Source organism: Apium graveolens, chromosome 11 (genome assembly GCF_009905375.1).
Source record: "Apium graveolens cultivar Ventura chromosome 11, ASM990537v1, whole genome shotgun sequence".
NCBI classification, from domain to species: Eukaryota; Viridiplantae; Streptophyta; class Magnoliopsida; order Apiales; family Apiaceae; genus Apium; species Apium graveolens.
The window spans coordinates 112,821,437-112,845,117 of NC_133657.1; positions in this window are offsets into that span (position 1 = coordinate 112,821,437).

Sequence of the window (23,681 nt, forward strand, 5' to 3'; positions counted from 1 at the left end):
TTTCTTGCCCCCCCCAGTCCGGATTGCGCTGAGTTCGGTGAATCAGGACTAAGGTGGTTGTCCTTGTCAGGAGTTGAGCTTTTCTTGCCTCCCAGTCCGGATTGCGTTGAGTTCGGTGAATCAGGACTAAGGTGGTTGTCCTTGTCAGGAGTTGAACTTTTCTTGCCCCCCGGTCCGGATTGCGCTGAGTTCGGCGAATCAGGACTAAGGTGGTTGTCCTTGTCAGGAGTTGAGCTTTTCTTGCCCCTCAGTCCGGATTGCGTTGAGTTCGGCGAATCAGGACTAAGGTGGTTGTCCTTGTCAGGAGTTGAGCTTTTCTTGCCCCCCAGTCCGGATTGCGCTGAGTTCGGCTAATCAGGACTAAGTTGGTTGTCCTTGTCAGGAGTTGAGCTTTTCTTGCCCACAGTCCGGATTGCTGAGTGCGAAGGAGTCCGGACTTGGAAGTTGAAACGGTTTTGGGGGTTTTCCCCCCAATTATTTGAATTGTTACAGCTGTAAGGATATGGAGAGACGTGCCGTAATAATTACTCTTTAATAATTACTGCTTATGATTGACGTCCAGGATCGTGCCACTTGGCGTTGCTGTTTAGTTTTTAACCCCCTATAAAAGGAGGCGCTGCCTTCTCTATTTTCTTTTTATTGCTTCTTCAATTCTTCTCTTTTTATTTCTTTCTCTTGAGGTCTTTCTTTGCTGTTCTTGCCGTTGTTTCCTGTCGCTGTTGCTTGGCCTGTGGTTGATTCTTGGTCGTCCCCAGTCGCTCCGTTATATCAATCTCGTAAGTGTTGCTCTTTTTCTCTGTTTCTGTCTTTACTCTGATTCTTCCTTGACCCTCATTGTTTGGTTGTAGTGTTTCTGTGTTCTTGCATTTTGTTGTTGTTGTTTTGCTGTATGTATGTGTATATATATGTGTTTGTGGGCATGTTTTGGTTTTTGATCTGTGTTAATTGTGTTTCTGGAATTAGGGTTTTCTGTTAGGGTCCGGACTTGGATACCTAGTCCGGACTCATAGGCTAGGATTTGGAGTTTGTAATTGGTTGGTGTTTTTGTGTTTTTGTGTCATTTGAGTTCGGAGTAGTAGGCTAGGTTTGGTTTTTTAACTCCGGGGTTTTTGCAGTCCGGAGCGCCTGTTTAGTGATGTATTTTTCATTGGGTCTCCGGACTGTTGCTTTTAACTTGTAATAAAAATGAATCATAGGGTAGTCTGGACCATGTAGCTTTCAAGATAAATAACCTGTAGGATTTTAGACTAACCTTTGTCGCTTGTTTTAGGTTTATGGTCCGGACTAAAGCTCTTGCAAAGGCCTTCATAACCTGCTATCCGGGGCCGTCTAGTTCGGAGTCTGAGTCTTCTTGTGATTCTGAACGAGTTGAGATGGGGAAGAAAGATTCTACTTTGGACTCTGAGGCCATAACGAAGCTTTCAGTTGCTAAGATCTCTTCCAGGAAGGTACCATGTAGTCCGGAGGGGCTCTGGGTTGAGAATCTCGGATATTTCGTTACGAAGAGTGAGGAGATTGAGGATAGTTTTTATTATAGGAGTATTAGGTCCGGATATGCTAGGCAGCAAAATGCTGGTCCGGGGCCCTACGATAGGGAAGCGTTTGATAGGAAGTTTGCGAATAGCATAGTGGCTAAGGAGCACTATGAGTTAAAGGATGAGTATTCTGGGTTAGATTATGAAGCTCAGGATTTCACGGTCCGGGCTGCTTTTCAGTTGGATCGCCGGATTGAGTGGAGGTGGCCGACTCCGGATGAGAGGGCTCATCACAGGTCGGCTGATGGCTTCGTTCCAGTGTGGCTGGAGCATCTCCGCTCTGGATGGAATCTACACTGGCATCTGTTTCTAAAGCATTTGTGTAAGTACGTATACAAGATTTCTCCAATGCAGATAACGCCTAATGGAATAAAGTGGATGACTTGGTTCATTGCTACTTGCAATCCATTTAAAGTTCAGCCCACGTTCAAGCTATGGCATCACATCTTTCACCTGGTCCGGTCCAGCCAGTTTCCTTTATATGAGCTTCGGTTCCGGGCTCCGGAGTGTGGCTACAGTGGCTCTTACAGGCCTGTTATTCAGCAATCTTCGCCGAAGTATTGGAATGGAGAGTTGATCATGCTCTGGGGTTTAGACCTGCACTATCTCCCCCATATGGCTTCGGAAGGAGTCCGGACTCGCTTCCGTAGGGATGTGCTCCGGGGTGATGCCCTCCGGTTAATTTTTGTATTTTGTGAATCTCTGGGTTTCCAAATGACCCGAGATACTTTTATGAATCACAGAACTTTGCATAGGCTAGGCTGTAAGTAGTTTTGCTTCCTGTCCGGACCTTTCATATGTTTCTTATCTGCTTCCTTTTGCTTTTGTTTGTTGTTTTTGACTTGTGTTTTTTCTTTGTTTCTTGCAGGTTTGCCACACTATAATCCGGACATGTCGTCTTTCGCATACAGCGATGCATTGAAAGGTCTGGGCAAGGCTTCCAAGTTGCCTAAGAAGAATGCTGCTGCTGGGTCCGGATCTAACGCCTCGGCGGAGGAGGGATCCCAGAGCAATGCGGTTCCAAATCCGGAACCTGAAGTTGCTGTGAATCCTGCTAGTCTGGAGCTGGATGCTGAAGTTGAATTTGGGGATGAGTTTGCTAACCTGGCAGACCTTGGTCCTTTAGGCGAGGCTCCGGGTGGAGAATCTGTAAAGAAGAGGAAGAGGCTCCGTACCCTTGGGAGTAAGCCTCCCCGGGCTGAAAACTTTGAAGCTGGTTCCGGGTCCGGGGCTGACAAGGGGAAGAATGTTGAAGGAGAGAGTCCGGATGAAGGTGGTCCGGGGCTGGAGGAAAAAGTAGCTCATTTCATGGCTGGGATTCCTACTCAAACTGAGTGAAGGAGGATGAATGAGTCCGGATTCGATGCGACTATGAAGGAGTGTTCCCGGCTCTGGGGTCAGGTACTTCTGCTTTCTGTTATTGCTTGTTGCTTTGATTTGCTTTAAAAAAAAATTTTAAGCTTCTCTGTTTTTTGCAGCTTGGTGGGTATATGGCCGGTTCAGCCTCTCTTGCCTATAATGAGCTCAAAGGATTCCGGACTGCTGTTGCCGATAAGGATGCTGAGATTAGCCGGCTCCGCGATCAGATAATTGTGAAAGATAATTCTCTGTCCGGACTGAACAAGCACCTGAAAGAAGTGACCATCCGAGCAGAAAATGCTGAAAATGAGGTTTCTGACTTGAAATCTGAGTTAGCTGAGCTCCGGAGACAGATGTCTGCTGTGCGTCCGGAGTCTGAAGTTATAGCCGAATTTAAAAGATCTAAGGAGTACGATAGGGCCCTTGCCAATGCTGGTGCTCCGGAGATAGCTCGCTGCTGGCTGCTTGCTGAACGACACATCAAGACCAATCCGGAGGCCGATTGGGATAGCTTTGTCACTGAATTCATCAAGGCGAAGGAGGACTTTGAGCTAGGGCTAGGGGATCCAGAGCCGTTTGACGGGCCCTACCCTAGTTTCCTACCTCGTAATGCTCCGGAGCCTTGAATTTGTAATTTTGATTTATAACTCTGCTGCTGATTTGAGACTTGATAAATTTGGTGTTTGCAATATGTACTTTGCTCCGGGGTCGTTTGGGTCCGGCAACTCTTGATTTTTTGCTATTGTTTAGCTTTATTTTTGTTGCTTGTTTTTTGCCTTAGAATATTTTTCCAAGTAAAATTTATTGCACTAGTCCTGACTAATAGCTTGTCCGGACTAATGTTTTCTTTTAGCTAGAAAATTCAATCCAAGTAAAATTGGCTGCTCTAGTCCTGACTAGTAGATTGTCCGAACTAGTGGTGGCTTTTAGTTAGAAAATTAGTTCTAAGTAAAAATGATTGCTCTAGTACTGACTAGCAGCTTGTCCGGACTAGTGGTGGTTTAGAAAATTAATTCTAAGTAAATAATGGTTGATCTAGTCCTGACTAGTAGCTTGTCCGGACTAGTGGTGGCTTAGAAGATAATTCTAAGTAAAAAATGGTTGCTCTAGTCCTGACTACTAGCTTGTCCGGACTAGTGGTGGCTTAGAAAATATTTCTAAGTAAAAAATGGTTGCTCTAGTCCAGACTAGTAGCTTGTCCGGACTAGTGGTGGCTTAGAAAATTAATTCTAAGTAAAAAAAGGTTGCTCTAGTCGCTTAGAAAATAATTCTAGTAAAAAATGGTTGCTCTAGTCTTGACTAGTAGCTTATCCGGACTAGTGGTGACTTAGAAAATTAATTCTAAGTAAAAAATGGTTGCTCTAGTCCTGACTAGTAGCTTGTCCGGACTAGTGTTTGCTTTAAAAAGGTATGTAAGGGGAAAAAGCTTTTCATTAATCATTCAAACAATATAGAAGGAGAGACATATTGGTTGCTTGCCATACTGGCTACAAGATTTTTGGTTGCTTTGTTTTCTTTCCTACTGGTAGAATTTCCTTAGCCTTAGTCCATGCCAAGTGTTTGGGACTTCTAAGCCATCCATGTTCAGGAGCTTGTAGGTTCCTGGCCTGAGGACTTCTTTGATCTTGTATGGTCCTTCCCATTTGGGCATTAGCTTTCCAGTGTTTGTGGGATCTGATGCTTTAGTGTCTCGAAGAACTAAATCTCCAACTTGGAAGTTTTTGACTCTTGACTTCTTGCTGAAGTGCTCTCTTATTTTCTCCTTGTATTTTTCCATCCTTTCCACAGCCTGGTCCCGGACCTCATCAATTAGCTCCATGTTTGTTCTAAGTCCTTCTTTATTTGCTTCCTCTTCAAAGTTTATTGCTCTGTGAGAAGGAGAGCCCACTTCAACAGGAAGCATTGCTTCTGTTCCATAAGCTAGTTTGAATGGAGTTTCTCCAGTGCTTGTCCTTGGGCTTGTTCTGTAGGACCAAAGTACGCTTGGCAGTTCTTCTGGCCACTTGCTTTTGCTTTCTTTGAGTCTTTTCTCGATACCTCGAAGCAGGATTCTGTTGGTTACTTCTACTTGGCCATTTCCTTGGGGATATGCCACTGATGATTTTTTGTGCTTGATCCCGCGCTCTTGGAGGTAGGACTCGAACTCTGATCCAATGAATTGGGGCCCATTGTCTGATACTAGGACTTGCGGTATCCCAAACCTCATCAAAATGTTGTCCATAAACTTTATGCAGTCTTGCTGATTGATTGTCCTCATTGCTTTTGCTTCAACCCATTTTGTCATGTAGTCAATAGAGACTAGTACGTACCTGAGGTCTCCTTTTGCTCGAGGGAAGGGTCCCATAATGTCAATACCCCAAACAGCGAAGGGGATAGGTGACAGGACTGAGGATGGTAGAACTGGGCTTATCCTTGATACATTGCTGAAGAACTAGCATTCCTTGCACTTCTTGACGAATTCTATTGCATCCTGATGAATGGTTGGCCAGTAGTAGCCTTGTCTTATAATCTTATGAGCTAGGGCCTTCGCAGACATGTGGTCTCCGCATATCCCTTCATGCACTTCTGCCAAACAGTACTTTGCTTCTTCTGGGCCAATGCATTTCAGGATAGGAGATGAGAAGGTCCTGCGGTAGAGTACCCCTTCTTCGAGGAAGAACTTGGCTGCTTTTGCTTTCAATCTTTGAGCTTTTCCTTTGTCTTCTGGGAGCTCCCCTTTGTCCAAGTAGTTTATGAAGGGAGTCATCCAATTTTGAGTGCTTTCTATTTCCAAGACCTCTCCGGATTCAATGGATGGTTTGCGGAGTTCTTCGAAGTAGACTGAGCAGTCCAGATCTGATGAATTCCGGACTAATTTGGATAGGATATCCGCCTCTTCATTTTCTTCTCGGCATATCTGAAGGACTTGGTGGCTTGGAATTGAAGCTAAGTAGCTCTGAACCAGTGCTTGGTACTTCGCCAGAGTAGGGTCTTTGGCTATGTATTCTCCATTTGTTTGCTTGACCACTATCTGGGAGTCATTGTAGATTTTTAAGTCCTGGACCCTTAGAGTCCGGGAGAGCTTTAGTCCTGCGATCAACGCCTCATATTCTGCTTGATTGTTTGTTGCTGGGAAGCTGAAAGATATAGCTGTCTGAATCTTGAATCCTTCTGGACTCTTGAGTATGAGTCCGGCTCCTGACCTCTCGCTTGTTGAAGAACCATCTACCTTTAAGGTCCAGGCTCCCGGACTCATTTCCTTTTTTGGCTCCTGATCCATGTCCATTGGTTCCGGATCTTGGTCTGGGAAGTTGCATTCGATTATGAAATCCGCAAGTGGTTGAGCTTTGATGGCAGTCCTGGGGATGAAGCTTAAGTTGAACTGACTCAATTCCACAGCCAAATTTACAAGTCTTCCCGAGATATCTGTCTTGTGGATTATTTTCCTTAGTGGTTGATTAGTCACTACTCTGATTTCCATTCCTTGGAAGTAGTGTCTGAGTTTCCTCGAAGTTGTGACTAAGGCGAAGGCAAACTTCTCCAATCTTGGGTATCTTGTTTCTGCATCTTTTAAGACTTGGCTTACATAGTAGACTGGTTGCTGTGTTCCATTCTCCTCCCTGATTAGGGCAGCTCCTACTGCTTGTGCTCCTGCTGACAAGTATAAGTAGAGAGGCTCTCCTGGCTGAGCTTTAGTTAGGACTGATGGCTGAGAGAGGTAGGACTTGATTTCCTCGAATGCTTTATGGCACTCCGGATTCCAGTTTACCTCTTTCTTGTTGGTTGCTCCTTTGAGTAAATCAAAGAAAGGTAGGCACCTATCTGCTAGTTTTGAGACGAATCTCCTGAGTGCTGCTAGGGATCCGGCTAGTTTCTGCACATCTTTTTGGGTCCTGGGAGCTTTCATCTCCTGGATTGCTTTTATTTTCTCCGGATTGGCTTCTATGCCTCTGTTGCTAACTATGAATCCTAGGAACTTGCCTGCTCCTACTTCGAAGGTGCATTTCTCCGGATTCAGCTTGAGTTGGTTCTTCCTTAGGTTGTCAAAGCATTCCTTCAGATCTTCCACATGCCCTGGTATAGTTGTTGATTTGGAAATCATGTCATTGACATAGCAATCCAAGTTCCTCCCAATCTGGGACTTGAATATCTTGTTCATGGCTCTTTGGTAAGTGGATCCTGCGCTGGTAAGCCCGAAGGGTAGCATCACATAGGCATAGACTGCTCTGTGAGTTATGAATGTTGTCTTAGGAATGTCTTTTGGGTTCATCTTTATCTGGTTATATCCGGAGAAGGCATCCATGAAACTTAGCATGACATGTCCTGAGGTGGCATCTATCAGTTGATCAATATTTGGGAGAGGGTATGGGTCCTTCGGGCACGCATCATTCATGTCCGTGTAGTCCACACACATTCTCCATTTGCCGTTGGACTTCTTCACCATGACCACATTGGCTAGCCACTCCGGATATTTGATTTCTTTGATGATCCCTGCTTTGAGTAGCTTTTCCACCTCTTCATCGATGGCTCTTTGCCTCTCCGGAGCAAAGTTTCTTCTCTTCTGCTTGACTGGTTTTCTGTTGGGGTTGAAATCCAAGCTGTGCATTGCTATGGACTCATGTAATCCTGGCATGTCTCTTGAACTCCAAGCAAAAATATCTCTGTACTCCTGGAGCAGGGATACTAATCTCTCCTTGAAGGACTCCTCGAGTCCTGACCCAACTTTCACTTTTTTGCTAGAATTGCTTTCGTCTACCTGGACTTCTTCTGTTTCAACTGCGGCTTCAATTTTCGCTTGTTCTTTGTTTGAAATCATTTGATGAATCTGGGCTTCAAAGTTCTTCTTTAGATAGTTGTTTGCTTGTTCAGGTTCTTTGGTTGCTTGCATGGTAGGACAAGGTTGGTCTAGGACTTGTCTTGTCTTGTCCAGTACCATGACTTGGTTGCTTGCCAGTTCTTCTGGACTTATTTTGTTTGCTTCTTCCCTTGTCCGGGGTCGGTGCTTCTTCATGCTTTATTGCTTGCGAAGTACCCTAGCCTTCCTCTTGTTATCTTGATGGGTTTCTGCCATAACTAACCCCTGGTTGTAGCATGTTTCAGCAACTCCATAATCTCCTTTAATCTCTCCGACTCCTGTCGGGGTTGGGAATTTGATCTTGAGATGGGAGATTGAAGTTATTGCTTGCATCATGGTTAGAGCTAATCTGCCAATGATTCCGTTGTATGAAGAAGGAGCGTTGATCACATAAAATTTGATGACATGAGTCACTTGGTTAGGAGCAGTTCCAAAAATGAGTGGCAGGTACAAAGTTCCTTGGATCGGGACTAAGTTGTGCCCGAAACCATAGAGTGGATCCTCCCAGCACTCATTTGAGCGGACGCTTCCTAACTGCATTATATCCATTGTGTGCTTGAAGAGAATATTTACTGAGGAACCATTGTCTATGAGCATTCTTCTCACTTCATTATCAAAGATGTCCAGAGTGACAACTAAAGCTGCATTGTGATGAGGGTTGACTCCTTCGTAGTCCTTGCTGCTGAAGGATATCACCAGGTCTGGGAGTGATTGGATTGAGAGCACTTCTTCGCCGAAGTCCGGGCTCCGGGGTGGGGAGTAGGATCCGCCTAGGACCACATTGACTACATTCTTTCCTTTCTTCTGTGCTTTCCCTCTGCTGTTGTCCCGAACTAAGTACTTATTCATGTTCCCCTTCTTCACTTGGTCCTCAATGAAGTACTTGAGTGATAAGAAATTCTTGGTCTTGTGGCCATGAGTCTCGTGATAATCACACTGCCTATTGTAGGGCCTGCTCTCCGGAGGAGTTTGTATTGGCTTTGGAGGATAATAGAAAGGCTTGTCTTTGACTTCTTTCAAGATTTCCTCCTGGGTCCTGTTGAGAGGAGTCCAGTCCAGCTCCTGCTTCGGCTCCGTGCTTGCTTCACGGGTCCTGGGTCGATGTTCGACTCCTGCTTAGGACCAAGTCTTTGGAAAACTGGGTTGGCTTGTCTTTCTTGGCTTTGGTTGCTTTGCTTGAATTTGTTGTCATGATGGTAACCCCCTTTCGATCGGTCATCAGTGTTTTTACTCCTGGACCCCCCACTCCGGGTCATCCTCATTGCCTGGAGCACATCTGTTTCCTTAATGAATCTGGCAGCCATTGAGTAAGCAGCTGCCAGGCTTTGCGGCTCCTTATTGATTAGCTCCACTATATATCTCTCATTTTGCTCCGGATCCAAGTTTCTTCTGAAAATGCTTAAAGCTTCCCTCTCATCTAAACTCGAAACTTTATTGATTGCTTCCTGGAACCGGCGCATGTATGCAGAGAGGGACTCGTTGTCATGCTGCCGGATTGTCTCCAGGTGACACATGTGCATTTCGTGCATTTTGTTTGCCCGAAATCTCCGAAGGAAGGAGACTCGAAACTCCTTCCAAGAGTGGATGTTGCGGGAGGGGATTCTGCTGAACCATCTCTGGGCCCCTCCCTTAAGAGTTGAAGCAAAGAACCTTGATTTCGTCAAGTCGTTGTAGTAGTATATCTGCGCTATCTGCTCAAAGTAGTTCAGGTGCTCATCCGGGTCTCCTAGACCATCAAAGGAGTCAAAGTTGTAATGTTTCAAGTCCCGCTGCCGGGGGATAGCTTCCAAGGAGTGGCTGAAAGGAGTGAGTGTTTCTCCAATCTCCACTCCTGAGTCTCTGTCCATCTTCCTCTGTAATTCATAGATCATGTCTTTGAGGTCTTTCTGCTTCTCTTCTTCTTCATCATCAGAAATCAACTCCGGAGTAGGGTCTCTCCGGGTTCTTTTGCTCCTAGACTTGGCCAACAGCTTCTCTTCTTCTAATTGCATTCTCTTTTGGATCTTTAGCTCAAGCTTTGCTTCTTGTTCTTTCCTGATTTGCTCCCTGACTTCTTCCAACTTTCTCTGTTTAGCAGCTTCTGCTTCTTTCTTGCCTTGATCTTTTTTGTTTTTCTTCCCTTTGGCTCCAATGCGGTCGAAGACGGACCTCTTTGATTGCTGGGAGTCCCCGGACTCCTCCGGCTCCTCCTCTAGTTCGGCTTCTTCTTGGAGCCGGGTCTGCTCCTGTCTGTATAGTCTGATTGCTTTTACTAGTTCATCACTTGTAAGGTTAGCCATGTGCTCTTCGGCTACTGGGACGTTGGTGTACTTGTACTGATTGAGCTCTATGAGGGTCCTGGCATCCCCGGTGTTTACAATTCTTTCCACTACAGGAGTGTGTAGTGGCTGCTCCTGGAATGTTTCTGTTAGGAATGTATGTGCATTAGTTTGATGATATGTTTAACAAAATACTTAAGTAGAAATTTAGTGTCTGTAGCCTCAACGGATAAGACCACTTTGGCTATCCGTTGATGGTGTAGCTTTACTTAGAAATAAGTTTAGTGTTGTAGCATATTTCAGTCTCTGTATTTAAAATGTAATTCTTGGAAGTTGAGAGAAACTATGAGTCATGTTGACTACTAGATGATATGCAGATAGGAAGGCCAATTGTAAATACTTCATGCCTTGTAATTTTGTATAAGTGAAGTGGTATCAACGGATGACTTAAAGACCTTCAACGGATAAGAAGCTAAGCTTCAACGGATGTCTCTAAAGCTTCAACGGATAAAGTCATCAACGGATAACATCCTTCAACGGATGAGTGCATCAACGGATGAAAGTTTCAACGGATGTTCTGATGATTAGCCGTTGATAAGAGGTAGTTGTACCTACAGACAGAGGCACATGGGTTGATAGAGACAACTGAGATGTGGTAGCCAAATTTTAGGAACAACAGAAAAAGCAGCCGTTCTTCTCTGGTACAAAGATGCAATAGTCAACAAAGTACTGGAGTGAACAGGAAAAGAAGCAAGTGAAGATCTTATTTTATTACTGTATTTTATATTGTTCTTCACTTGTACACTTGGTAATATATAAACCAAGTAGAAGCTAGTAATTAGTGTGAGATTTTCCAGAGCTGTTTAGAAAAACATTGAGAGAAAATTCATCTAGTTTGTACTAGGATGCAGCTGTGATCAACATTGTTTAATCACAGATTTTCTAATATACTATCTCTGGTGGAACAACAAATCCACCAGAAAAGTTTTTAAGGTCTGTTGTGTTCTTTACATTTGTGCTTGAATATATATCTGTCTGCATTAGCTTAAAGCAATTCACACACTTGTTCTTCTTGAACACACAACCTTCATAAACTGCTCAAAACTTGAAAAAGTTTTGAGATTTACATTCAACCCCCCTTCTGTAAATCTCATTGTTAGTCCACTAGGAATAACAATTGGTATCAGAGCAGGCTCTTGACATACAAAGAGTTTAAAGATCTTGGAATCTAACAAAGATGAGTAAGAAGGATATTGGAGTAAAGATCCCAGTTCTTGACAAAGACAATTATCACCATTGGAAGGTGAAAATGCACCTTCATCTACTCTCCCAAGATGAAGGTTATGTAAACTGCATTGAGAATGGTCCTCACATTCCCCACAAAGTAGCCACAGTTGCTACAGCCACAGTTGCTGTTGGTCAATCCATTCCAAAACCTAGAGCAGAATGGACAATGGAAGACACAGAAGAAGTCCACAAGGATAAGAAGGCTATGAACATTTTGTTTAATGGTCTTAACATGGATATGTTTGATAATGTGATAAATTGCACAACTGCCAAAGAGGTTTGGGACACAGTTCAACTACTGTGTGAAGGTACAGAACAAGTGAAAGAAAACAAAATGCAGCTTCTCATTCAACAGTATGAATACTTTCATTTTGAAGAAAATGAATCTTTAAATGAAACATTCAATAGGTTCCAAAAGCTGTTGAATGGACTGAAGCTGTATGGAAGAGTGTACCAGGTGAAGGATTCAAATCTTAAATTTTTAAGATCCTTGCCAAAGGAATGGAAACCCATGACTGTCTCCTTAAGAAACTCTCAAGATTATAAGGACTTCACTCTTGAAAGATTGTATGGAATCTTGAAGACTTATGAACTAGAGCTGGAACAGGATAAGGTATTGGAGAAGGGGAGAAAGAAAGGAAGTTCAGTTGCATTGGTAGCTGAAGATGAGAGGAAATGCAGACAAGAAACTGTGAGATCTACATCAAACTCCAAAGATGGTATAAGAAGTCAGGAATCAAGCAAGGGGAAAGAGCAAGTTGCTGAAAATGAAGACAACTCCAGCCAAGATGACTCAGATGGTATTGATGAGCATCTTGCATTTCTGTCCAGAAGATTTGCAAAGATGAAATTCAAGAAAAACACTAGAGCCACTAAACCTCACAAAAACACTGTGGACAAATCCAAGTTCAAATGTTTCAATTGTGGTATAAGTGGACACTTTGCAGGTGAGTGCAGAAAGCCAACTTCTGAAAAGAAGAAATTTGAACAAGTAGATTACAAAAAGAAATATTTTGATCTGCTCAAGCAAAAGGAGAGGGCTTTCATTACTCAAGAAAAGGACTGGGCAGCTAATGGAGATGAAGAGGATGAAGATGTGGAGTATGTCAACCTTGCTCTCATGGTTGATTCTGAAGAAAATGAAGTTAGTTCATCAAGCAATCAGGTAATCACTACTGACTTAACACAGCTTACTAAAGAAGAGTGCAATGATGCCTTTAATGAAATGTCTACTGAATTGTATCATTTGCGTGTATCTCTTAAATCTCTTGCTAAAGAAAATAGTAGGATTAAAGAGAACAATCTGTTTTTAAGTAATAGAAATGCTTTGTTAGAAGACAAGATGATTGACCTAGAGAAAACTAAGTTGCATTGTATATCTGTTGAAAATAAACTAGCTGAATCTGTTAAGAAAGTAGAAATACTTTCCAATCAATTAGAGAAAGAGCAAGAGGTGATTAAAGCCTGGAAGACATCTAGGGATGTAAGTGCTCAAATTGCTAAGGTCCAAGGAATTGAATCATTCTGTGAAACTGCCTGGAATAAAAATAAAAAGAAACTAGAATTAATTGATGGACTGTCAACAGATGTGGAATCAACGGATGATGAAAGTTATCCGTTGAAGGAAGAAAAGGAGCATCCGTTGAAGGTTCCTCAATTAAAACAGGCAGATGTTTCTAAAAGAGAGAATCTAAAGAAACTCAACAAAAAGTTTGGTTCAACTTCAAAGAACTTTGTCAAAGAAGAAGCAAGCACATCCAAAGATGTCAGTAAGGTGAATGTAGGGCACATGACCTTAGAACAGTTAAATAATAGGCTCAAGATGGTTGAGGATAAAAAGGAATCTAAAAGAAAATCCAACAGAAATGGGAAGGTAGGAATTAATAAACACAACAATTACACACCTGATAGGTATGCTCCTAGAAAAAGCTGTGTGCATTGTAGTAGTGTTAATCATCTATCTGCTAATTGTAAATCCATTAAGAAGACACCCATAACTGTACCCTCTTCTATGCCTAATATGTCTACATCACCTCTACATGCTATGCCTGTTATGTCTCAACAAAATCCTTATGCACATTTTGTAAACATGCCATATTTTAACAATCCTTATCTTGCTGCATGTAGTATGCCTCAAATGCCATACAATATGCCCATATGGAATAACATGTTTGCACAATCAATGCCTAATAATTTTACAAATGTGCTAAATGATTCTGTGACTAACCCTACACCTCAACCAACTACATCTAAGACCAAGGTTGACTCAAACTCACCTAAGTCTAAAGATGCAGGAGGAATGAAGTCTAGGAGAAAGGCTAACAAGAATGGACCCAAGGAAACTTGGGTACCAAAATCAAATTGATTGATTTTATGGTGTGCAGGGAAATGAAAGAAATCTATGGTACTTGGACAGTGGTTGTTCAAGACACATGACAGGAGATTTCTCCCTGCTCACCGAGTTCAAGGAGAGAGCTGGCCCTAGCATAACCTTTGGAGATGACAGCAAAGGGTTTACTATGGGATATGGCTTGATTTCAACAAGGAATGTCATCATTAATGAAGTTGCATTAGTTGATGGTCTCAAGCACAATTTACTGAGCATCAGTCAACTATGTGATAGAGGGAATACAGTTTCCTTCAACTCTGAAGCCTGTGTTGTCACTAGTAAGAAAGACAACAAAGTGGTTCTAACTGGAGTTAGAAAAGGAAATGTGTACATAGCTGACTTCAACTCTACAGATGCAGAATCCATTACTTGTCTCTTCAGCAAAGCAAGCACAGTTGAAAGTTGGCTATGGCACAAGAAGCTATCTCACTTGAATTTCAAGACAATGAATGATCTAGTCAAAAAGGACTTAGTTAGAGGAATCCCTCTAGTTGAATTCTCAAGGGATGGTTTGTGTGATGCTTGTCAGAAAGGCAAACAAAGGAAAGCATCATTCAAAAAGAAGCTTGAAACAACAATTGATGAACCATTACAGCTGCTACATATGGATTTGTTTGGACCAGTCAATGTATTGTCTATTGCAAGAAAAAGATATTGCTTAGTGATTGTAGATGACTTCTCAAAGTTCTCATGGGTCTATTTTCTTGGATCAAAGGATGAAGCAAGTGAAATCATTATCAATCACATCAGGCAAGTCAACAATCATCCTGACTTGAAGGTTAGAAATATCAGGAGTGACAATGGAACTGAGTTCAAGAATTTGACATTAAGGCTGTTCTGTGAAGAAAATGGAATAATGCATGAGTTCTCAGCTCCAAGAACACCTCAGCAAAATGGGGTTGTTGAAAGAAAGAACAGATCTTTAATTGAAGCTGCAAGAACAATGCTTGAAGAATCAAAGTTACCAACATATTTCTGGGCTGAAGCTGTTAATTGTGCCTGCTTCACTCAGAATATTTCTTTGATCAATCAAGCTAAAGGCATGACTCCTTATCAGTTGTTCAAGAGAAGAAAACCAACTCTAAACTTTCTTCATGTCTTTGGATGTAAATGCTTTATACTGAGGAATCAATCTGACCATAAAGGGAAGTTTGATGCAAAGGCTGATGAAGGGATATTTGTTGGTTACTCAGCTGGAAAATCTTATAGGGTCTACAATCTAAGAACCAACATTGTTATGGAATCTGTGCATGTTGTGTTTGATGATAAAAAGATTGATGGACTAACAGATGAGGGACATAATGAGAGACTCAAATTTGACAACATTGAGATATATTGTGATGATAGTGAAGAGGAGACTGATGGAGATGACACTTCAAAAGGGATTCAAAACTTGCCCTTGGATAATGCACAAAATACTGCATCCGTTGATAGAGGCAATGCAGTATCCGTTGAAAGACATAGTGCATCATCCGTTGAAGTACAAAATGAAGCATCCGTTGATCATGGTTCATCAACGGATAATCGATTTACATCATCAGTTGATAGAACTCCAAGTTCCCTACAAAGGACCAACAACTCAGGGGGAGTTTCAACTAGTCAACACTCTGTCTCACATCATGACAATACTGAGGCCACCTCATCTAGAGCACATCTTCCACCACAAAGGAAATGGACCAAGAATCATCCCTTTGAACTGATCATTGGTGATGCATCATCTAAAGTGCAAACAAGAAAAGCCACTCAAGATGAATGTCTGTATAGTGGTTTTCTGTCTCAGGAGGAACCTAAGAAAGTGGAAGAAGCTCTATTGGATCCAGATTGGATATTAGCTATGCAGGAAGAGCTGAACCAATTTGAGAGAAACCAAGTATGGAAGCTGGTACCCAAACCAAAGAACAAGAGTCCTATTGACACAAAGTGGGTATTCAGAAACAAGATGGATGAAAATGGCATTATCATAAGGAATAAAGCAAGACTGGTTGCTAAAGGCTATTCTCAGCAAGAGGGAATAGATTTTGATGAAACATATGCTCCTGTTGCAAGACTTGAAGCCATCAGAATATTTCTAGCCCATGCAGCCCATGCCAATTTCAAAGTCTATCAAATGGATGTCAAGAGTGCATTTCTAAATGGGAAATTAGAGGAGGAAGTCTATGTAAGTCAACCTCCAGGATTTGAAGATCCAAATTTTCCAGACTATGTGTATTATCTGTTGAAAGCACTCTATGGACTGAAGCAAGCACCTAGAGCCTGGTATGAGACCTTATCAAAATTTCTTTTGGAGAATCACTTCACTAGAGGTACTGTTGATAAAACTCTCTTCTTTAGGGATGTTAATGGCTCTAGTATACTTGTTCAAATTTATGTAGATGACATAATATTTGGTTCTAAAGATGACAAACTTTGCAAAAAGTTTGCTAAGCTAATGCAAAGTAATTATGAAATGAGCCTAATGGGAGAACTAACCTATTTTCTTGGTTTACAAGTTAAACAAGTTAGTGATGGAATTTTCATTAGTCAAACTAAATATATTTATGATCTTTTAAAGAAGTTTGACTTAATGGAATGTTCATCTGCAAAAACTCCCATGGCCACTGCCACCAAACTTGAATTAAATAAGACTGAAAGGTCTGTGGATATTACAAGTTATAGAGGCATGGTTGGTTCACTTTTATATTTAACTGCTAGCAGACCAGATATAATGTTTGCTACATGTCTATGTGCTAGATTCCAAGCTGATCCTAGGGAGTCTCACTTAATTGCTATCAAAAGGATTTTCAGATATCTCAAGGGTACACCAAATTTAGGTATTTGGTATCCTAGAGAATCTGGCTTTGATCTAATTGGTTATTCAGATGCAGACTAAGCAGGTTGCAGAATAGATAGGAAAAGTACAACAGGCTCCTGCCAATTCCTGGGAAACAAGCTTGTATCATGGTTTAGCAAAAAGCAAAATTCAGTCTCTACTTCTACAGCTGAGGCTGAATACATTGCTGCTGGAAGTTGCTGTTCTCAAGTGTTATGGATGAGGAACCAACTCCTTGACTATGGACTTCATGTTGATAGAATTCCTATCTTTTGTGACAACACAAGTGCCATAGCCATAACAGAGAATCCTGTGCAGCACTCAAGGACCAAGCACATTGATATCAAGTACCACTTCATTAGGGAGCATGTCATGAATGGTACAGTGGAACTACATTTTGTTCCAAGTGAACAACAAATTGCTGACATATTTACCAAGCCACTTGATGAATCAACATTCACAAGATTGGTAAGTGAGCTAGGTATGCTTAATTATTCTTAAAATTCATGTCTTTATTGCAATTTGAATTGAAGCCTGAAATATATTAGTTGCTAAGAACAAATTTGACTTTTAACATAGTTTATTCCATCAACGGATGTTCCCTATCCGTTGAAAGTCAAAATTGCTCTATCAACGGATAATCATTATCCGTTGAAAGACAAATACATTTCTGGAATTTTTCATCCGTCAACGGATAAAACTGAAGTACCTTTCAACGGATGACAATTTGCCTTATCCGTTGAAATGTCACATCAGTCGATTCAGGTGTTTTAACAGCCGTTGATTCTATTCTCTTAACCGTTGATACTCATACATACATCTGTATGTATTGGTCTTAAAGGTAGTTTTTAGAATACTTACAGTTTATTCTTAAATGACTGAAATTCACCAACGCATATTTATTGATAAATCTTTCTTTTATTTTTTTTATTTGAGAGAGCATATAAGTCCTTCTGATTGTTCATTTTTACTTTACGCTTTCTTAAAATTTCAAGCATTTACCATTTTCTCTCTGCAAAAACTTCAAGTTATTCTCTGCAATTTCTACTCACAAAAATGGCACCAGTCGTGAAGATTATGTCTCAATCTGGGTTCATCTATGAAAAGAACAATTTCATAGCTTTGGTAGAGAAGAATGAAGCCCACTCAGACTATCACAAAATGATGGACTTCATCAAAAACTGCCAACTTAGCTATGCAATGCTGGAAGCCCCAACAATTTTCTGTGAAGTAGTTGAGGAGATTTGGACAACTGCTGAGTTCAACTCCATGGATATGACTATCTCCTTCACTCTCAAAGGTAAAACTCACTGTATTAACTGTGATGATCTACAAGCATGTTTTAAATTGCCTGAGAACAATGCCATGACACCACACACTGATAGTGATGTATCCAGCATGTTAGATTCCATAGGTTATTCTCTTAACTCTGCTAATTTAGGGAGTATTAGAAGAAAAGGCCTTAGGAAAGAATGGAGTTTCCTTGGGGATGCCTTTATAAAGGTTTTCTCTGGGAAAATTAGTAATTTTGATGCCATAACTTCATCTCTGGTTAATATGTTCTATATGCTTGTTTCTGATAGGTATTTTAACTTTAGCAACTATATGATGCTAGAATTAGGTACTAGATTAGGTAACAAAGCTAATAGACCTAATAACATCTATTATGCTAGATTCTTTATGTTATTGGCTAACCATGTTGCTGAAGGTTTAGTCATAATCAATGAGAATAATAAACTCAAGTGCTGGGCACAAGAGAAAAGAGTTCTTGCAGACTTGAAGAGAATGGATCTTAACAGCAGTGTGCCATTGGTATATTTACCAATCATGAATGCACCTCAGGTAGGTGAGGTAATTGCTTCTACAACTCCTACTTCTTCCAACCCCCCTATTTCTTTATCTTCTAGTGTGGCCATGAAATCTGTGATGCCCCAACAGATTTCTACCAAGGTCACCAAAACTAAACTTTCAAAATCCAAGACAAAGAAATCCACCTCTGTTGTTTCTCAAAAGACAACAGTTGTAACACCAACTATTAACCCTGAGGTGAGTGAACAGGGTGTGAGTGGTGAGGGGAGGGGTGAACATCAAAGAAACCCCCAGGATAAGGAAGGAAAGTTGAGTGCTTCCCAAGCTAGCCAAGCCACAGTTTCTCAAAAAGCTGTGGTGGTTGAAAAGGTATCTAGCACATCCCTAGTAGCATCCTCCCAAAAGGATGTTACTATTGAAAATAGTTCCCAACCAGGAACACAGAACAAACGAGGGAGGGACACTAAAGCCAAACACTCACCAACAAAAGCCTTTATTAGAAGAAAGAAGGCCAGAACCCAATCTTCTACACAGGGTGCACACACTGCACAGATACATCCATCTGTATCTATGCCTTCTCAAACTCAGTTTGATGTGACTCCAATAAATGTGGAGTCACAGCCCCATTCTCTCACAATAATCACACATCAATCACCAAACACTTCATCACCATCTCTGGATGTGGATATGTTATTCCCATCAATTCCTGATTCTCCCTCTTTACAACTCAGGGAGAAGCCCCACTCAAATATAGGTGATCATCATCTCTTGGATGATTTGTTGGATCACCCGCAAATTCTTTCAGATATAATTGAAGGATCTGTGTCACCACATCTCAAATCAATCTATACAGATTCAACAGTTATATCACTTTCAATTTCAACTTCTTTTCCTTCTTCAACGGATATCACTCATCCGTTGACAAGTGGTTGTTCTTCAACGGATAAGCTTAACAGCAGTTATCCGTTGATAACATCAGTTTCATCTTCAACGGATATTCCACATCCGTTGACAGTCTCTACACAAATAACTGACTTAATCCCAAGTGTAGAAGACATGAATACTGTGCAATCACTCTTAGGATTGAGGGAAGGGAGTGACAATTTGAGTGAGAGGCTGGGTTGCTCCCAGGCAAAAGGAGAGATTGAGAGCTCAAAAATGCATGCTATTTCTTCCAGCATGGCAAAAGTAAGTGAGTGGAGTACCACCTTAGTAGGTGAAGGTGAGGGAGTGAGATGTGTGAGCCAGGGGGAGCCCCTGATGCAAGAATATAGAGAAAAAGAGAGAAAAGCAGGTACAGTAGATACAAGGGTGGAACCAGCCATTGCTAATGAGTCAATGATTGTGGATGATACTGAAAAGGAAAGACAATTTCAGCAACATTATAAAGCTGTAATTGATAACATTTCCTTGGATGCTGACACTTTTACTCATCCTGTGACAGCCTATCAACTGTTGGCTGCTCAGGGCAATGAGAAAGCAGAAAGGTCACTAAATCTAGTGCACACAACAGAATCTCTTCAAAGGGATAAAGCTGCCATTAACAAAATGCCTTCTACAGCTGGTGAGCCATCTGAGGAATTTGGAGCAAATTCTGATGATGATGACTCTATTTCTTTTGATGGAAGCATGAACTTAGGGGGAGATGAAGGCCCTAGTTCAATTCCAAATTTACCTGAATGGGCCTTGACTAAGGAGTACAGATCAGTGGAATTCAATGTCTCTTTAGTCAAACAAATCAACACTATTCAACAAGCCATTCAGAATACTTCACATGCAAGTATCAAGGCTATCCTTCAAGCTCACCTGGACTCACTGCATCTCATGAAGCTGCAGCAAGTGAAGCAGAATCTGAGTATGGATGATCTCAGGAAGGATATTGCTGACTTGAAAACCTATACTTCAGAAAAATTGGATTCAGTCATGCCCTATGGTACATTGCAGGACTTGGTTTTGAGATTGAAGAAAGAATCTGTTACTGAAAAAAGGTTGGCCAAGTTAGAAGACAGAGTTCAAGTTATTGAAAATTCTGTGGCCACCATTCTTCACAATCAACAATCTCAAACCAGTCTCCTAATGCAGCTGGCAAAAGCACAAGGCTTGACCCCTCTCCTTGATGATAACAAAAAAGGGGAGAGTATAAGGGAAGGGGAAGGAGAGCCATCTACAAAAGTCAACATATCTAAAGTGCTAGTTCCTGCCATCACTACTTCTCCAATTATTCAAATCAAGGGCAAGCCTGATGGAATTGATTTGATTCAGCTTGCAGCAGCTGAAATCCAAGTGAAAGAGCAAAGGAGGAGAATTGATGAAAGGTTGCAACTGTTGTTTGGTTCTACACAAGACAAATCAACATCTGTGAAACACAGCACAAAAATTGAACCAATCAACATGGAGCTCATGCCAGTAGGGAGTCATAAGGATGGAGAAGCTTCTTCCAAAGAGCTACAAGCTATAATCCTCAAGCCCAATGAAAGATCCAATAAGGACTCAACAAAGAATCCTTTAAAAGAAGTGGACTTTCCTCCTCCAAAAGATGATGAGAACAAGATTTTAGGCAGGAGTATTGCCTATCTCAAAAAGTCCATGGATGAGGATGTAAGGAGAAATAGAGCTATTATCATTAGAGAGGGAAAGAGCATATGTGTGATGCAAGGACATCCCAAATTCTCAATAGCCAAGAAGGAAGAAGCCAAGCAATTAAAGGCTGACAAAAGAGCACAAGCAAAGCTTGAACAACAGCTAAAGTCAAGTCTAGTGGAAAAAGAAAAAGGGATTGAAGTCAGGGGTGAAGACAAGACTACAAACCTAGATGAGGTTTTAGGGAGTATATTTGGTGAGAGTGTGGAAGAAAGAGAGGAATGGTAGAAGGGAAACAGAAGAAAGGCCAAGGCACATAGAAGGAGTGGAGATAACACTGAAGTAACCAAATCTATATCTAAACCACTATCTTCCATACCTGAACCCCTTGTTGCTGATCCCACAATAAACATCCATGGTGAACCAATCATTCCAAAAGAGGAACCTATTGATTGGGACACTATCAAATTGCCTACCTTTCTAACCACTCTTCCACCACCAAAGAAACAGAAAAGAAAACCAAAATCTACACCTCCCATAACCTCTAAGAAATTCACTCAAAAACAAAAACCTAAGCCTAAGTCACCCATTTCTAAAGATGATTATGTTCACATCTGTGACATAAAAGAAATTTCAGACATTGAACTCTATCTGGATGAGCTGGAGGATGTAAGGGGAATAGCTGCCTACAGACAGCTACCAGAGAGATTAGTGTTCAGATATAAAGGAGCTGGGGAAAGAACATGGCCTCTCCACAGGATTCTGGATGAAGGCTACTCTACCTTGATTAGAGTCTTTTCAGCCATACAAAAGGATTCTGGCTTTACCAGAACTGCCAAGACTGAAATTCTCAACAAGATAGCCAATATAAGGAAAACTTGGAGGGAGCCCAATGCTTTACCCAGGACTTTACTCATTCAAGAAAGGGGAATTACAATTCACAAATCACCTCATTGGTTGATGGAATTTAGAGATGATAAAGGAGTCAGAAGATTTTTCAGACTTGAAGACCAACTCAAGATTGCCAGCAATGAAACTCTCAAAGAAATGCAATCTAAGTTGGATGTCAGTGTTGAAGATGAAGCTGAATTCTTCAGACAACTCCAACTCCAAATTGAGGAAAATGACAAAAGGCTAGGAAAGAAAACCAGGGAACAAAGAAGAAAAAGATGATCTGCTCAGACTAAAGGAGTGTCCTTGGAAACACTGTAAATCTTCAATTATCTCCTAGTACATACACTTTTGCAGCATATTTAAATTTCTACTTAGTTTCAATTCATATATTTGTTAAGTGTTTTGTTATCATCAAGTTAACCCTGAATTTATGCCTACAATTCTTATAGACATAAATAGGGGGAGATTGTTAGGAATGTATGTGCATTAGTTTGATGATATGTTTAACAAAATACTTAAGTAGAAATTTAGTGTCTGTAGCCTCAACGGATAAGACCACTTTGGCTATCCGTTGACGGTGTAGCTTTACTTAGAAATAAGTTTAGTGTTGTAGCATATTTCAGTCTCTGTATTTAAAATGTAATTCTTGGAAGTTGAGAGAAACTATGAGTCATGTTGACTACTAGATGATATGCAGATAGGAAGGCCAATTGTAAATACTTCATGCCTTGTAATTTTGTATAAGTGAAGTGGTATCAACGGATGACTTAAAGACCTTCAACGGATAAGAAGCTAAGCTTCAACGGATGTCTCTAAAGCTTCAACGGATAAAGTCATCAACGGATAACATCCTTCAACGGATGAGTGCATCAACGGATGAAAGTTTCAACGGATGTTCTGATGATTAGCCGTTGATAAGAGGTAGTTGTACCTACAGACAGAGGCACATGGGTTGATAGAGACAACTGAGATGTGGTAGCCGAATTTCAGGAACAACAGAAAAAGCAGCCGTTCTTCTCTGGTACAAAGATGCAATAGTCAACAAAGTACTGGAGTGAACAGGAAAAGAAGCAAGTGAAGATCTTATTTTATTACTGTATTTTATATTGTTCTTCACTTGTACACTTGGTAATATATAAACCAAGTAGAAGCTAGTAATTAGTGTGAGATTTTCCAGAGCTGTTTAGAAAAACATTGAGAGAAAATTCATCTAGTTTGTACTAGGATGCAGCTGTGATCAACATTGTTTAATCACAGATTTTCTAATATACCATCTCTGGTGGAACAACAAATCCACCAGAAAAGTTTTTAAGGTCTGTTGTGTTCTTTACATTTGTGCTTGAATATATATCTGTCTGCATTAGCTTAAAGCAATTCACACACTTGTTCTTCTTGAACACACAACCTTCATAAACTGCTCAAAACTTGAAAAAGTTTTGAGATTTACATTCAACCCCCCTTCTGTAAATCTCATTGTTAGTCCACTAGGAATAACAGTTTCTCTCTCGGCTCCCGGGTCGATGGCCTGGGAGTGGTCCGGCTCCTGCACCTGAGCACTAGCAGATGGTCTTCCAGAGGTATTCTTTCCTGGTCTTGCCATTTCTCAACAATACCAACAACAAATAACAACAATAAGCCAACGGGAATATCGGTCTATGGTTGCTTTATGAAATTTACAAAAACTACCCAAAATATCAACAAAAACTAACAAATAGCTTCCTGGGAGCAGTTCAAACAGTCTTATGGGTCTATTCAACGATGAAGTACAATGCAACTGCCATACTCAAACTAGAGCAATAATGATTAAAACTAACGATAGCTCACACAAACGTGACTTAACTAAACAAAACGGGCTCACACAAATATGGCGTAAAATAACAAGCACACACAAACGTGGCTGAAATAAACAATAATCATGCTTATGGAA